The sequence below is a fragment of the Rhodnius prolixus genome, unplaced genomic scaffold (assembly GCF_049639745.1).
Source record: "Rhodnius prolixus isolate KJV_2025 unplaced genomic scaffold, Rpr scaffold_1, whole genome shotgun sequence".
NCBI lineage: Eukaryota > Metazoa > Arthropoda > Insecta > Hemiptera > Reduviidae > Rhodnius > Rhodnius prolixus.
Genome location: NW_027411581.1, coordinates 47,083,584 through 47,096,995, shown reverse-complemented (window position 1 = coordinate 47,096,995; position 13,412 = coordinate 47,083,584). Strand labels below are relative to the sequence as shown.

General features: G+C 34.5%; 1 protein-coding gene across 4 annotated transcripts in view; it reads right to left on the bottom strand.

Annotated features, from left to right (window-relative positions):
* Nmdar2 (glutamate ionotropic receptor NMDA type subunit 2) overlaps window positions 1-13,412 on the bottom strand; it is a 691,809-nt gene that overhangs the window by 458,830 nt on the left and 219,567 nt on the right. For 3 of the 4 annotated variants that reach the window (XM_074142002.1, XM_074142021.1, XM_074142012.1), the window contains exon 2: window positions 11,135-11,199. The exons of the other annotated variant lie outside the window; for it this stretch is intronic. The gene's annotated coding sequence lies outside the window, so the exon portion shown is untranslated. The remainder of the gene's footprint in view (window positions 1-11,134; window positions 11,200-13,412) is intronic. 4 annotated transcript variants of the gene reach the window in all.

The window sequence follows — 13,412 nt, the reverse complement described above, 5'->3', positions numbered from 1 at the left end:
ATAGGGGATCTAACATAAAAGTTATTGCCACAACCTGCTTCTCTTTCCCTAATTACAAGTATTCTGCATCGTTAGCTCTATTAAAGAGGCCCAAGAGAGGATTTGGTAACATTAACTCTTGTTAGTAAGACTTACAAAAGCCTTGTAAAGTATCGTAAGAGTATTAAACATAAAGCTGAAGCTATTGAAACTTTGCTTTGATGGAAAGAGGAAGAATTGCCCTAGTCTACCTAAAGATACCATCCATTTCCGCTTGCTTCAACCAATAGTACTCGTTAGGACAACTCAATTTAATGATGTATATGCTCATCATTATTTAGTTTTTTGCGGTAAGAACGAATAAAAAGTTGTTAATTATAGGAAGTAATTATTGAAATGTCAGTAATCATGAAATGGATTCTTTGCCTACTTAGCGTTATATCTTGAATTCTTTTTTAATTTTTTCCTTATAACTTTGTACAAAAATAGTATTTTATTTGCACAAATAGTAAATAATAATAATAATAACAGTAATAATAATAATAATAACAATAATAAGGGAAGGGATTAGCTATGAGGTTAGCATACTGGACTCCCACGCGGAGGTCCCGGGTTCGAATCCAGCAGCTGACCCTTAGATTTTCTCTTCCTAGGAGTTTCTTACAGCTCACTGTCCGGTGATGGACAGTGTTGTCTGTAACGAGAGAACACTGTCCGGAGGCCGGCAGTGCACTGGAAAAAGCTCCGGGCGCTAATAACCTCAACTGTTAATGCGCCAAAAAAAAAAAAAAAAATAATAATAATAATAATAACAATAATAATAATATATGCGCATGGGTTACGAGAACATCTGCCATCCCAAGTAGTGAAGCAATATGTTCGAGAAAGAACAGATATTAGAGGCGCTAATAACCTCAGATGTGAATGCGCCAAAAAAATAAATAAATAAGATTAAAAAAAATAATAATAATAATAGAATAGAATAGAATAAACTTTATTTAACATTTTAAGCTTAAGGTATATACATACGAGTATAAGGTATAAGGTAAAAGGTATAAGGTATAAGGTATATACATATGTAATAAGGAGTTCCAGTATAAATTCTATAACCTCCAGCTATTTACATAAATTGTTACAAAATATAATAAAAAATAAAAGTAAGTAATGAGGGGAAAAAACGATGAAAACCCCTCAGCCTCTAAGGAAGGTTTAACTTCAGGGAGTCCTTAACTCTCCTGTGCCTGTGCATCATGTCCAAACTATAGTCCCCTATTAGTCTGCTTAGGTGGTTGTGACTTAATACGGACTTACTGAAGAAACCAGTAGCGAGGTACTTGTAGTGGACCCATAGTCCATGTTGGTGTTAGAGTGTAAGTCTGTAATACGGGTGTAGCGGGGGAAGTTGTCGCAAGCCTGAGGAATTTATTTTGTATGATCTGCAGCAAGGCGATATTGGATCGACATGTCAGACTCCAGGAGGGACAAGCATAAAGTAACATGGGCCTGACCACTACCTTGTACAGGAGGAGTTTATTCTCTGGAGATAGTTTAGAGTCCCTGCAGAACAGCGGGAATAGTACTCGAATGGATGCCTTTCCTCTAGTGAATCTGTCCTTTATGTGGGGGGTAAAAGTCAGCCCACATTCCAGTATTATTCCAAGATACTTGATAGTGGCAGCCCACGGCACAATCCGTCCCCTGAAGTGGACATGTCGATACAAAATCGGCCTGCGCTTAGTGAAAAGGATAGCCTCTGTTTTTAAATAATAAATAATAAATAATAATAATAATAATCATAATAATAATAATAATAATAATAATAATAATAATAATAATAATAATAAACTAGGGAAGGGATTAGCAGAGTGGTTAGCAAAAACTGAGTTTCAACTTGGAGATCACGGTTTCGAATCCAGAGGTTTGCCCTTAGATTTTCTCTTTCTAGGAGCTTCTTACAGCTCACTATCCGGAGGCCAGCAGTGCATTGAAAAAAACCTCCGGGCGTCAACAACCTCAGATGTTGACGCACCTTAAGAGCAAAAAGATTAGATTTTAACGGGCGGGACGGGACCTATACCCCACGGCACCGGAGCAAAAAAGGAAACAATAATATATTTTTAAAGCAAGGTTGCACAACCTTTTGAAGTCTAAAGGCCAGAATTTGAACGCAAATGTTGATGAAGGACCATATTGTACCGTACTCCTTTGACCTATGTATCCCTATTTTTCGTAAGATTATATTCATGAAAAATAATTGACTTAGTGTCTCTTACAAGTTAATAACAAAAAATTCAAAATGAAATAGTTAGCTTGTTTTAGTCAGCTGTTACTTTATTCGAAGTATACAGTTTCAGCCACTTTACTCAATCCAACTTCTATTCAGGACAATTATTATTTTAATTATTATTATTTAACTTAAGTAATTTACTTAATTAATTAAGTAATAACTGAAGTAAAACATTTTGGTGTTTAATGATTAAGCAATATAGTTAAAGATATTTTCAAGATATTTATTAATTAATTAACTACCATAACTGGTTAATAAATCTTCCTGGGAGCTTCTTAAAGCTCTCTGTCCGGAGTGTTATCTGTAACGAAGGAACATAGTCCGGAGGCCAACCGTTCACTGAAAAATCAAACAAACAACAGACTTGCGTTTTAAATATATAGTTAACAAAAATACTTTACTGCTTAAATTCAGTATTATCTGGCTGATTCGCTTGGCACGAGAGGCCAAAAAAAAATTCAGTGTTAAAAAAAAAAAAATGATTTAGTTTCATCTTGTAGTTGATCACCTAAAATTCAGTTAAGATATACGTGTTGGGAGTATTAAAGCGGTTTATGGTTACTTCCTTCTACTGTGGGAAGATTCTAGCAGGTGAGAGGCAACGAGAAATTAAAGTAGCTGGCGATGAGAAGGAAAGTTGCTGTAGCTTGTATAAAGCATGTTTAAAGCCGGGAACTTCCACTTCCTCAGATGCCTCAAGTACCTACTTAGTACTTTGTTCGCCTCAGGCCACAGCTGCATGCTTCCTTATCACTACTCGTCTGGCTACCACTATCTTCTTCTCTAGAAGTGCTGCGTAACACCTCAACTCGGAACTATATGCGCAGATAAATCTAACGCCATTATAAATTAAATTTACTCAATTTTATTTAATGAAAGTGCCTCACACTAGAAACTTTATTATTTCTAATCAATTAATAGATTTAAATAAAAGTTTACTTGGCTTCAATGTCTTGATGTGGAAGATTCGGAAAAGACGAGATTTTAGTTTTTATTCTTAATGGGATAATACAAATTTATTATGGATTACTTTTCAATTATTATTGTATGAAACAATTCTATCTTTCCAAATGGCTCTTCAAGCTATGGCAGATCCTCGACTTCTCAATGAGCCAAAGGTTGATTGTTGCTGATGTTCTATAATTACACATCTAATTAATTAATTCCTTCTAACACCACTCTCACCAACCAGCCACCCGATTATAGGATCCTAAGGCTTTCCTTAACTCACTGCATGATTATCCCAGATCATCCTAGACAGCTTAATCCTATTCAAGACATCTGCTTCTCCCAAATACTTGTACAAAACGTTTTTTTGCCAAATATCTTCTTTTTTTCTCTCTCTGTATACATTGGTATACATTTCTTAAGAAATAAGGAATTCTTTTTCATCAGTTTTGGGGGATAAGCTCAGCCTGGAAAAAATGTCAGAACTTGGTGAGCAATTTTATCGTAGAAGCTGATTTTTGTTTTTGTTTGCTTGTTTTTTTGACAGAAGGCTGAAAGTGTTTAAACAGTCCAAAGTAGTATCTATTAGCAGTATGATTCTTTTACCTTATTTCCGAAAGATATTATTGGCAGAAATAAATTGCAAGCTGATTAGGATCACTAGGGTGAATTATCGCAATCAATGAAAATGCAAGAGCCAGAGTGTGAATGTAATGCCCTTGAAGATCATTGTACGAGCTCGTACAAACATGGTGTTTATACTACGTGCTGTCCTGTTTTGACAAGACTCTTTTGGATTGCTACTATTTGCATTTGCCCTACTTGCAATGCAGTGTTAAGGTCGTTTCGGTAAAGGAAATGTAAAAGGTAATGTGCGTGCTATTATGACGTCTTGTAGATACATAGTTGTACATCCTTATTAGGCCATTATTTGCACGGATTTATTAGATATGGTCCCATTCAATAATTTGGGTTCTGGAGACCTAAATAGGCTACTTAGAAAGCAGACATAAGTATCTCCTTTCCAAAAAACTTCAGCAGTATTAGATTCAGAGTATATTTTTGGTTGGATACCAGGTTAAACTTGGTATCAACCAAAAGAGCTTCATAATAATAATATACGTGATTTGTTCGGTAAGATAAAGTCAAGATAACCAGTTGCTAGGTCAGTCTGTTCTTTTCCTCCAAGGCCTAATTAAGTCTTAAAAAGAAAATGCTTTCATAGGCTCTTTTAAAATGTAAGAGAAGGGTATGGTTAATCACTTTATGATATTATTATATCGTATTATCGTATATTCGGTAACCTTCTTTAGAATTTGGCGAGTGAATATTTGTTCAGTTGTGGACTTATTTTTCTTAATTTTTTTTTTATAGTTTTCTGTTTTTCCCGGAAAGATCCACTAAAGACTGAAGAGGATGTAAGAGAAGACTTGTTGTTATATGGAAACAGTGTGTGTAGAATGCATTCAATTGAATAGTTGTCACATTGAAGCTCCTCTTTTACGTGTCGAACGAATAGTAGCTTTCCTCTACAGACTCGGACTCAGCAACGATTCATTTACCCATTTGGAGGTCATTAAATAATTCTTGGGGCTTTGAATATGGTAGCTGAATTAAATATAACTTCCCTGCTATTAGTAATAGTTTTGCAGTTAAATTCTGTTGAGTACATCATTCTCTTTGGGGCAGAGGCGCTCGATCTAGCATAGAGGCTTGATAGTTTATCTTTCCTTCCTTGTTACAGGAGTTAGATGTTAGCTAATTTCGCTAACGCTCCTCTCAGAGACGTATTCGGCCCTAATTTGATCACATCATCTTCACAAGCGAGATGCTCATCAGACTGCTGAAAGTAGTTTTTCTCACCGCTCTCTCTGTTGTTCCGGGCACAGCACCAGCTCTCGAAAAAAGTTAGTACTAACAAATTTTAGTAACGTAACAAAGAAGTTTATCTTATTCCATGCCTTTCTGATTAGATGTGTTATCTTCCTCAAGGTTGTTCTGGTTCATTTGACTCTCATTGCTAGCTACGCTGCTTACAAAAAAGGTAACAACACCAAGAACAAGAACATTTTCTGAAAATGCCGTTTTTGCTCATTTTCGTGAACATATTTTACGAAATCTATTTAATCGACGTTGTTGCAAAAAAAATTACAGTTACAAAGGAGGATTTGCCCTATATTTTAAAGAAAATTTGTGAATTTTATCTTTAATAGAAAAAGAGAAAAACAAAATTGTCAAAGTTGGGTGTTTTTCAACGTTACGCTTTTTCGTGCAGTTTTTGACGATCAACACTTATACAACTGTCCTACCAGACAGTTTTAATAGTAATATATATACGTACAGTAATATTTATGCTGCGTAGTGTTACTATTCACTTTGTAAAGTTGCTGAAGTTTATGCAGTTCAAAAGCATTTTTCATGTACTATTGAACCAACTGACAAGAACTTAATACATGTACTCGAGCCTTATTAGTAATCTTTTCTTTACGGTGGTTATGGTTTACTTCTGCTTTAACTTCAATTTTCATTTTCTTTATTTTATTTTATTTTTTGCGAGTTTCTATAAATAGAGAAGCTAATTGGCAGTAGGGAATCAGTAACCCGAAGTCCAGCGCATCCAATCATGTCCAGTGAATCCAAAGCATATTCTCTTTAATAACTTTATTAATTTATCTAAGCAAATCAATATGTATGGAACCATTTGCTCATAGGATTTTTATTCTCTGAGGAATAGAAGCAGGTTTTGGGTTTTGGTTCTTCTCTATGCTATGAATAAGGGTTATCATTTAAAAACTTCATTAAGTTTTGTGAGTAAATTTGTAACTTGACCAGTGAATGTCTCAAAAATGTACACATCTGTATTGTTAGCGAAAGGTGTGTGTGCTTATTTCAGACACGTGTTTTAGTCGCTTAGTATGATTGCTTTAGCATATAAATTGCAGAGTAAAGACAGCAATATTCACCTAGGTCTTACCTCTCAAGATATTTACATTTTACATATTTAAATTTGATATTTACATTCTCTGGTCAAGTTACAAGTTTACTTAACAAAAATTAGTGAAGTTTGGACTTGATAGCTCTTATTCATAGCTCAGAAAAGAACCAAAGCCTGCTTCTATTCCTCAGAGAATAAATATCCCATGAGCAAATTATTCCATACATATTGATTTGCTTAGATAATTGAATAAAGTGACTAGAGGGAATATGCTATTCATTATTGACTAAAGTTCAATAATATTATAACTCAGATTTACATCATTCATAATTAATTATTTGCTCTTATGAATGTATAACTTAATTGGCTGTAGTTGAGAAATTGATTGAAAACTACCTATTTGAATGATAACACATTTATGCAAATGCTATTACTATACTCGTTGCAGATTGTTGGTAAATTAAATCATTAGACAGTTATAATAATATTACGAAAAATAAATTGTATCATACATATAATAAAGTGGTTGAAGGCGATGTCCACTAAGATGTATTGTGGTACTGGGTTTAATTCCTGGTCTAGAACTTGGATTTTATTTAATGGTTTATACGAGACATTTATAATAAATTATGTTTGCTGGTGGCCACATAAGTTGGACGTAAAGCCCGTCTTAAAAAATAGGCATGATTGTACTTTTTTGTTCTAAATTTTTAATCCAAATTCCACCTTTTGATCATCGACGCCGCACGTTTATGGCTAGTAAAGGATCAATTTTTGTTATAGTGATCTAGTGCTACAGTTTTACTGCTCTAGTTGCAACATGCGCTTTACATGAATAAAGGTGGTGACCGTTAATGCTACTAATGTCGTGGCAGAGGAAAACATCCTGCAAGGTGAAAATACCCAAGTAGATGAGCTTGTGAGCAGTCGTGGCCAGTTAATTGTTGGGACGGCTCCTAGGAATGAGAACTTCTATACTTTTCTCTCAGTTCCGCTTCATGAGGATTGATTATATTCTCTTAGACTTAGTGTTGGAGCTACTTAGATTAGGGCGGCCTCAAGGCCTACGCCATTGCGACCCCTTTGGATCTATTGTGGCTCCTACTACTAACAAACCTAGTACCGCAGAAGTAACATGCTGCCTTTATTTAACCGAGAGTTCTTTGACGCAAGACAGAGGAGTGGTTTGAGATTTTAGGTAATAATCTTCCAATATCGCTTCTGTACCAGTTTAGTTTCAACCCAGAACTTCAGTAAATAACTTTGTCCTCTAATTTGAAATGGCTACCTGGATTTCAATTACAATTTCATCATGTACTTTGTTGTTTACTTCCATACTATTGAATGTAAACTTTACTAAGGATACATTGTGAGTTTTTCCAGTCTTTGCTGCTAGTCTTCAAATGATTGATCCATACATTAGACGGTCACTATGAATTTTATGAATTAATGTTAGAAATGTCAGCAATCTTCTAAAATAGGATAAACCCGTCTCCAAGAAAGAGGTGTTAAAAATTTATCATAATATCTAAGTTTCCAAACCTGAATAATGGAATAATGGAATCGCTGAGAATAATGGGAAGAGATGTTCAGTACTGACAAGTTAAAGAGTTTGAACGGAGAAATCGAACTTGACCTAATCAGAAAATACATTTATAAAAAGGTCTTCGACTAGCCGCCTTCTCAATTGGCCCTCTTTGCAAAAAAAAAAAAAAAAAAAAAATGGCGTCAATAAAAGGTACTTAGAAAAACAAAATTATCAGTCATTCTCTATAAAAGTCAAGGTTAAATAAAATCAGAACCTATAGCTAGTTACTTACCTACCCTTCAAACTTATAACGACCTTATGACTCCATTTAGGATGGCATAGGAAGAACAGTTCTTTAAAGAGTAATCAAGGGACCCTGAAAGAACATTAAGATGACTAAGGTGATATGACAAAAATCTGGGTAAACTTTTTACACAGCACTTTGTCTGTCACTTACATTCATTATTTATAATAGTCAAATACTTTTTGAAATCTTCCAATCAGTAAAATTTTGTGAAAAATTTTACCTGTAAAATGCAAAGGAAGTTTCTGGATAATTTTGAAGATAAAAGAAAATGAATCAAGATAAAGCGCTTCTATTCAGTACCGTTATAACTTGAGATAGCACGACGAAGAGGAATTGGTTTTCTTTATTTTTATGTAGACTAATTCAACTGAGAAAGCGCTCATCGCTTATTTGAATAAGGAACATTTTTACAGTTTAATTAAAAAAATTATTATTATTACAACCGGTTGCCAAAGATGTTGGCAAGAATGTTTACACCGTTGGCACATCACCTACACACCCACATTCACAGACAAACACACGCATTACACGCTTATATACAGTAAAGTGAATCGATAGAGTTCCAATTCTCTTTTCTCTTTTTAGGTTTTAAAAATAAACTTCAATTAACATTGTGATTATGTATTCAGTTACATTAATTTGCTTTTTGAGCTCGCATTTTTTTAACAAGATGGGTAATCCTGATTGATGAGATTGCTCAAAGCGACACGCAAATCATCATTTGCTTTTAGTCAACTCTTGGACTTGTTGGGCGCTCTACGCTCGCTCGACGTTCCACTCACGCGGACGGATGTTAAATAAATATATTATTATTTTAAAAATGTTAAGTGTTTCACGGACCATATTTTAGTTCTTGTGGACCACAGGTTGGGAACCACTGCACTAGGCACAGATGGTTTCATTATAATTATTACACTTATTATGAGCGCGCGAAAGCGAGGGTCAAGGCCAGAAGGGCCAGGGCCATAAAGAGGGCAAACAAAAGACACCCCCTGCAGATGAAGATGGAGAAAAATTGATGCTGAAGAGATGAATATGTAACGTAAAGAATTACAGCTATTAACAAATAGCTGTAATTCTGTAATAGTTTTAATACAAAAAAACGCACTACTACTTCTCATCAAGAAAGCTACCAAACTGGATCGCTCTAACAAATAATCGCGTCCTGTGTGCCAGCCGCGACCAACTGGTTTCTGTGTGTGCTACAAGGTATACAATGTTTTAAAGATAACTAACAAATAAATGTAAAACTCAAATAAATCTTATACCTACCTGCAGTTTACTTGATAGTGCGTGCCTAACACTAGACACAGATAATTGCATTAAAATCATTACAATTATATTTATATCACTAATAATTATAATTATAATTAAACAGATATTCGCAACACTAATGCTGCAAGGAATATAATGTTTTAAAGATAACTAACAAATAACAGTAGGTAATTCTCAAATTAATTAGTTCAAATTAATTAAGATTAATCTTAAACCTACCTAAAGTATTCTTCATAGTGCGTATTTACCACTGGAGACTAAAAAAATCATTTTCAACTTCATACGAAACGATACACTTACTTCATTGTAATTATTACAATTGTATCACTAAAGTAATGAAGAATCAAAAAAGTTAAAATATTTTCCTGAAGTAAAAGAAAGTAAAATCTAGATAATTGAATGAATGGGAAAGAGCACCATTTTACGTACTGGATAACTGTGCTTTTATTGGTGAGGGAGTGGCTTACAGGGTAACTACGTCATCAGCTACAGACCGCCTACTTTACATATCCCGTTCGCCAATGAGATTAGCCAGTCATTTTTGGTAATTATTTCTAGGAAAAATAGTATTTAAATTTTTTTTTACTAATTTTTCCCCCATAGGTATTTGATAAATTACAGAATAATGCAATAAAAATTGATATCTTAAAAATGTCCTAAATAAACACGTTTTGAACATTATATTTCCGGTTTCATACTTTTAATGCAATGCAGAATCAAAAAAGTTAAAATATTTTCCTGAAGTAAAAGAAAGTAAAATCTAGATAATTGAATGAATGTGAAAGAGCACCATTTTACGTACTGGATAACTGTGCTTTTATTGGTGAGGGAGTGGCTTACAGGGTAACTACGTCATCAGCTACAGACCGCCTACTTTACATATCCCGTTCGCCAATGAGATTAGCCAGTCGTTTTTGGTAATTATTTCTAGGAAAAATAGTATTTAAATTTTTTTTACTAATTTTTCCCCCATAGGTATTTGATAAATTACAGAATAATGCAATAAAAATTGATATCTTAAAAATGTCCTAAATAAACACGTTTTGAACATTATATTTCCGGTTTCATACTTTTAATGCAATGCAGAATCAAAAAAGTTAAAATATTTTCCTGAAGTAAAAGAAAGTAAAATCTAGATAATTGAATGAATGTGAAAGAGCACCATTTTACGTACTGGATAACTGTGCTTTTATTGGTGAGGGAGTGGCTTACAGGGTAACTACGTCATCAGCTACAGACCGCCTACTTTACACATCCCGCTTGCCAATGAGATTAGGCAGTCGTTTTTGGAAATTATTTCTAGGAAAAATAGTATTAAAATTTTTTTTTTACTAATTTTTCCCCCACAGGTATTTGATAAATTATAGAACAATGCAATAAAAATTGATATCGTAAAAATGACCAAAATAAACATGTTTTGAACATTATATTTCCGGTTTCATCCTTCTAATTTTATGCTGAATTAAATATTCTTATACTTATGTAGTCTTCTTCATAGTGCGTACCACCCAGTAGTCTAAAGCATGCGATTATTTGGCGAGATTTATACAGTAATGGAGAGGTTATAAACGATACTCTGTTTCATTTCTTTGTTTATGATTTTGGATAGGAAAATGGTAATTAATGTTTAGTCTTTTGTTTTGGTTAGAATGTTTCAAGTTAAGGAGAGTGAGTTTGTGTTGTTGCGTTGAAGTATATTTTATTGATTATAATTGTGTTTTTTTAATTTTTTTTTTTTTTTTTGCAAAAGAAGTTGAATGCAGTTTGTAAGAACAAGACCAGGTTATGTGGACACATTCTAATTATGATGTGATCAGAGTACCATAGAGATTATGTACGGCATTGATAGTGTATGTATCCGAATAGAGCACTTACCTGCTGGCGATTCCAATTATAGCAGTTTTATTCCAATTAATATAGCCAATCTTTGCTTTTTTCACCTGTAACAATAATTTAAGGCTTAAACCGGCAGAAATTTCTGGGAGTGAGGGTGGTGAATACTTTAAAAATAAATTCACACATTAAATGTACTCGATATCCCTCTAAAATAATTAATGAACTAACCTGAGGGTGTAATGTATTCAATATTCCTTCGCACAAGTTTAATATTTCTAGTTATAAAGTAATAAGGAATCTCTTTGTAACAAGTTACTTTATTTATGGATTGGGTAGTCGGTAAAGTTTTGTAGATTTACTGAGACTTTTTCCTTGGGTTTTATTCTCATTTGCTAATTTCTCTAAAAAATGCAACACTTGATAGTATTCACTTTTTGTATTTCTTCAGCGTTTAAAAACGTCTTATAACTTTTAATAAGCTGAAATTTTCTAACTCTGGCCTTGTTTTTGTTTTTGGTTGTTTTCTTTTCTTTTTTTTTTTGTTAAAAAAATATTTATTCTTATTCCTTCACTTTTATTTGAAATACTTTACTGTAAATTTGTTTTTTGAGCATATCATACATTAACAATGTTTAAGACCAAAAGTAACATTCATATAAGGTATTAACTGCACTAAGCAATTTCTCCCCAAGTGGCCCCAAGTGATGGTAAATTAAAAGTTTACAGGCCCAAGGTTTAAACGAGATTGGCCTACCGCGGTTCTTAGCCTGTTAGGCTTATTAAAACTCTTTTAGTTTGGTTTTTGGGGAATTCTGACGTAGTCCAATCTTTTTAAATAGATGGAAAGAATGTTATGCTTCTATCCTAATCACAGGAGTGGCTGCACTTTAATGGAAATTATAGCATGAGTGAATAATGTCTACAAGTGGATTCATTCGAGAGTAATAATTTTTTTTTTTTTTAAATTGTTTTATTGTCATATTATGATTTAAGAAAATAAATATATTAGTTCATTATTTGAATGTCCTTGGGAGAGACAAATTTTGAGAAGAATGTTATATGGCCCCATTCTGGAAGGGGGACAGATGGAGGATAAGCATCAACAAGGAAGTCAGTGACTTTTATGCGATCAGGGCCTATTTGGCCTTATCAAGCAAGGAATAATTAGATGATTGGTGGACTTGGAACGAATGGGAGAGGAAAGAATAGCCAAGAAATTATTTCTTGCACATCCAGTAGGGGCTATAAGGAGAGGGAAGCCCCAGGTGAGATGGCTCGACAATGTTGAGCAGAATCTAAGAGATTTGGGCATAAGAAGATGGAGAAGAGCGGCCCAAGAGAGGGAGGAATGGCATAGCAATATTGAGGCGGCCAAGGTCCTTCATGGACTGTAGTGCCAAGCAAGAAGAAGAAGATTTGAATTTCCGAAGGTTGAGCCGAATAATGGAACTATTAGGTGGTGGTCAACTTTTTTTGGCTCCCAGTTAGGCAGGTTCTTTTGTTCTGGAAAAGATTTAAGGGCAAGACTTTCTATTCGAGGGGTCGGAAGATTACTTATTGAATAAGATGTTACGCTTAACTAACCGAGGATAGTCAAAAAGAGATAAAGTAAGTCATGATGTCGGGCTATCATATTTTAGTATTGTTTTTAAGAGAGCTTTAGTGCTCCTTCTCAAAAAACCTAACCTCCAAATTAGAAGACTGGCACTACCCAGAAGAAGTAAATTTTACAGATATGAAACTATCAAAGTTTATATTCATTAGCCTGTTGTTTGTAAAAATTGGCGCTCGTCCGGATTTTCGAATTTGAGTTTACACTAGATATATCCGTTTTGAGGTAATTGGCACTCCTCGCCTTTTCCGATGTACGAGTCTGCTCACAGACAACCCCCGTCCTTCACCACGCCTTGTGCTACAAGAAGCTCCTACCTTGCAAGAGAAAATTTAAGAGTGGAATGAATATTTATTCTTATGTAATTTTTTTTTTGTTTATTGATTTAAGGCGCGTCAACATCTAAGGTTATTGGCGCCCGGAGCTTTTTTCAGTACACTGCCAGCCTCCGGACAGTGTTCTCTCGTTACAGACAACACTGCCCATCACCGGACAGTGAGCTGCAAGAAGCTCCTAGGAAGAGAAAATCTAAGGGTCAGCAGCTGGATTCGAACCCGGGACCTCCGCGTGGGAGTCCAGTACTTTAACCGCATAGCTAATCCCTTCCCTATGTATTTTCTTCTCTTTCAGGGTTCTTTTAAGTAAAAGGAAATATCCCACCTTAACAGGAAGATGCAGAGGGAGACCCAGGGACATAATATTACC